We start from the raw sequence: 4,813 nt of genomic DNA on the forward strand, positions 1-4,813 counted from the left end.
AGATTTATTTTATTATTTTTAGTTATATGTATGTGCATATGTGTGTGTGCATGTGGATGTGTGCACAAGAATACAGGTGCCTACAGAGGACAGAACCAATGGATCGCCCTGAAGCAAGAGTTACAGGTTGGGGGCTGGGGAGATGGGCTCAGAAGTTAAGAGCACTGGCTGCTCTTCCATAGGTTCTGAGTTCAATTCCCAGCAACCATGTGGTGGCTCACAACCACCAATAGTGACATCTGGTGCCCTCTTCTGGCATGTAGGCATATATGCAGGCAGAATACTGTATAAAATAAACAAATAGATCTTTAAGAAATTAATAATAATAATAATAATAATAATAATAATAATAATAATGAGTTACAGGTTGATTTTGAGCCATCACACTGGATGCCAGGAACCAAACATGGGTCCTCTGCAAGACTAGTAAGTGCTCTTAACCACAGAAGCCACCTCTCCAGCCCTGAGATTAAAATAAATGTTTGCTATTGACTGCACACCACCAAAAAAATGTTTCAAATACGTGTCAATCATAGGTTTTCAAGGGTAAGTAATCTATTGCAAAACATACACTTGAAGCTCTGAAGACAGCGTGCTCATGTGTATTTGTATCTCACCAACCACCATCAGGAAATGACCATTTTAAGGCAGTCACTGCAGAAGTAAGGTGGTCACGATGACTTGGATAGTCAACCACACTGCCATTATGTGTTAGACCCACCGCACTATGAGACATGACATCTCGATAAAAAAAAAAAAAAAAAAAAAAAAAGCATAAATGCTTGGAAATGAACTCATTGAACAGAAAGGTGACAACGAGGAAGTAGTTGATGGATAGATATTAGTATCCTCCCCCTCCATATAAATGAGTTAAAATTGCAAATCTGGAGGGACATAATATCTTTAGCTTTAAGATTTTGTCTTTGTTAAAGGAGAACTGGGCTGGAGAGATGGCTCAGAAGCTAGGAGTGCTTGCTACACTTGAAGAGGAACTGAACTCAGTTCCCAGCACCCAAGCTGGGGGCTCTCAACTGCCTGTAACTCCAGCTCCATGGGATCCAACTCCCTCCTCTGGCCTCTATGGGCATGAACACACATCATTACACACACAAGCACACAGACACATAAATTTTAAAAAATAAAAATGATTTGTTTTCAAAAGCAGGACAGTAAACACACCTACTTCAGAGAATAGCTAAGAGCAACAAACAAAACCAGTAATAGCAATGGAACATTTTGCCCATGGCAGCCACTGAACAGTGGGAAGTAGAGGCTGTTGCATGTTTCGAGAATCTAATTGGTCTTAATAATAAAAACCTGGAGTCAGATATTGGGGTAAATGCTAAAAGATCACAGAAGGAGCCAGTTCTTACCTCCAAGAAATCTTAGATCGATAAAAGGGCTGAGCTCCTGTCTCCTCCAGTCTCTCTCCACCCAGCCATATCACTTCCTGTCTCTACCTCCTTAGTGCGGGATTAAAGGTGTGTGCTCCCAAGTACTGGGATCAAAAGCTTGAGATTGCAAGTGTGGGGATAAAAGGTGTGTGCCACTACTGCCTCTATGGTTGACTAGCCTGGCCTCTTTGGAGGGCTAGCTCTGCCCTCTGATCTTCAGGCAAGCTTTATTTGTTAGAACATAAACAAAATAACACCACAGTTACATTGCTTATCAGTCAGTGGAAGTATATGTATAACTCCCTACATAATGTCAAAGGTCATCCCAGACTTCAGGTTGACAAACGAGTAAAGATATTGGAGGGAAAAAAGTAATAGATGAGCACCAATCCGGGAATTGCCCAGTATGGGCACAAGGAAGCCACATGACATGCAGAGGGAAGACTATGACCATCACAAGTTTTCCCAGAGTGTCACTCTTCCATAAGGGGCAGAACAAGCAGACCACGGATTCCCTCCCTAAATACACTGGCTGCTCCAATACTCAATTCCCTTACAGCTTAAGCCCTCCCTGCTGATGAGAACACAGCTGCCCTCGCTGATGACCCAAGAGGCAGATAGCTCACCATGAAGAAACACAGTGCATTTCCAGTCCTCCAGTCTTTTTTTGTAGGAGGCCAAAAAGAATAGGTATCCTCAGTTATGAATCTGCTAAACTAATTGTCAAACTCATTTATGTGCGTTAAAGTATCTGGAATCATGGGTCTCACAATTTCAACTTCAAATGAACTGTGCACGTGTTTGTCAATGCCAGCATTTGTTTAACTGATGCCTTCAGAAAGATTTCTCTATGATTCAACGTGGAAACAAGGGTTCAAATGTTCAAAGAAAGACAGGACAACTGGGAATGCATCTGCCAGAAAAGAAGAATCTATTTGCCTCTGGAAGAATGACTAAAATTGCTTTCTTTTTTATCCACTTAAGGAACAACAAACAGGCAAATGTGTTTTCTCTCTTTAGTGGGAAATTACATTTGCTGACATACAATGTTGAATGACTTATGTAAAATAAGTCTTTAATGACATCAGTGATCAGTACTATTCCTCCAAGCCAGACATCTGAAAACACGGTTGCTGAGCAGTAGTGGATGAAGCCATATTTTAAACCAATCATCCTAAGAAACAGAACTGCAGTGTATTTTTTAGAGATAGACACAGAGGACACAGATATGAAAGTACGGCAGGTATCTAAACATTCTGAATGCAATGAGTTAGGTAGATTGTGTGTTACCATTGCAATATATTCCCAGCAATCATTAGCTAATTGTCAGAGAATTGCTTCCTGTCTGTTTGTGGTGATTCAAATAAGAATGTCACCCATAAGCTCAAGTATTTGAGTATTTGGTCCCCAGTTGCTGGCCCTGTTTGGGGAAGTTTAAGAGACACAGCCTTGCTGGAGGAAGTATATCGTTGGAGTGGGCCTTTGAGAGTCTAAAAACTTGTGCCATCACCAGTTTCCTCTCTCTGCTGTGGTTCAGTAAGTAATCTCTCAGCTTTCTTTTGCTGTAGCTATGCCATGCCTCAGCTCCACCATCTTGGAGTCTTATGTACCTGGAGCCACAAGCACAAATAAGCTCTCCCCTTCTACAAATTACCTTGGTCTTGGTGTTTGTGTTTTAGCATGGCAACAGAAAAGTAATACATTGTTAGTTAGGTTGGCATTGTTATTTAGGATGACAAACTCCTTACATTATTTTTTCTAAATGTGTCATTTTCTTTCTGTATGGTATCAGCCAGTTTTTCACACTAACAAAATACCCAACAGTCCTCTTAGAAATAAAAGTAAGTTATGCCATTGGCCATAAATGTTATGGAATATTATTTTAACTATGTAAAGATGGGTTACATTTGTTTCTGCTGTGGACTATTACTTTAGCTGTGTGAAGGTGTGTTGCATTTGTTTCTGCTGTGGACTATTACTTTAGCTGTGTGAAGGTGTGTTGCATTTGTTTCTGCTGCCTTTGTTAACAATGTAAACATGTGCTACATTTGTTTATGCTGCATTTGTGTAATTATTTAATGATGTGTTGCTGTTTCACCATGCCCGCCTAAGATACCTGATTGATCTAATAAAAAGCTGAACAGATCATAGGTAGACAGGAGAGAGATAGGTGGGACTGGTGGGCAGAGAGAATAAATAGGAGAAATCTAGGCAAGGAGAGAATGAAGAGAAAGAGGGAGAAAAAGATGGAGATGCCTGGGGCCAGCCAATCAGGTAGCCACCATATAGACAAGACATAGAGAAGCAGTAAAAGGTATACAGAAGAAAAGAAAAGGTAAAAATCCCCAAGGCAAAATGTGGATACAGAGAAACAGGTTAAGCTATAAGAGCTAGCAAGAAATGAGCATAAGTTAAGGCTGAGCATTCAAAACTAATAATAAGTCTGCAAGTCATGAATTGGGAGCTGGTTGGTGACCCAAAAGAAAAAACCCGGTACACATAAGTCAGGCATTTTGGTTTGGCTCTCCAGAGGAGATCTGCCCATCTCTATTGGGAAATGCTACCCAGGAAACTACTTTACCCTATTGGCATGGACAAAGAAGGAGAGAAGGAAGGTGGTGTAAATGGACTGGGCAGGAAGAAAGGAAGTGGATACAGCAGATAGACCAAAGGAAGGGAATATAGAACAAGGCAGGACTCTTTGAGAGCCTCACCATGGTTTGAGTCTTGAGCCAATAGTAAATAACAAAACTGGACAGCAAGAGAGCTTGGGCTTCTTGCCACCAAGCCTGGTGACCTGAATTCAATACCCTGGACCACATGGAAGGAGGGAACTAATTCCTATCGGTTGCCCTTTGACCTTGACATTCATGCCATGATGCACACTTATATCCCCACACCAAACAAATAGTTTAAAAGAAATGATAAAATGGTAAGAAACAGGCCAGGCAGTGGTAGAGCATGACTTTAACTCAGCACTTGGGAGGCAGAGGCAGGCGGATCTCTGTGAGTTCGAGGTCAGCCTGGCCTACAAAGGGAGTTCCAGGACAGCCAGGGCTGTTACACAGAGAAACCGAAACCCTGTCTGGAAAAACCAAAAAAGAAAAATGGTAATAAACTATGTTAGAGGCTGTTTACATGCTGCATTTGAATATGGCCCAAGTGTTTACCAAAGGTCTGCTGTAATAAAACATCAAAAAAGCCTGGGTCTCCAGAATTGCTGTGTGGTGGAGGTTATTTAGTTTGAGTATTCCTCAGTCATTGTCCCCGGCCTCTTGCAACCTCGGGATTATTATACACAAAGCAAGCTTGGCATGGCCTCTTTTTCTCTCTGCTCCTGTTTGAGGGGTGACCACTTGCTTCTCTGTGTGCTTCTGTCACATTGTGCTACCCACCAGAGGCTGAATCAGTGGATCCGA

The sequence above is a fragment of the Cricetulus griseus genome (assembly GCF_003668045.3).
Source record: "Cricetulus griseus strain 17A/GY chromosome 1 unlocalized genomic scaffold, alternate assembly CriGri-PICRH-1.0 chr1_0, whole genome shotgun sequence".
NCBI lineage: Eukaryota > Metazoa > Chordata > Mammalia > Rodentia > Cricetidae > Cricetulus > Cricetulus griseus.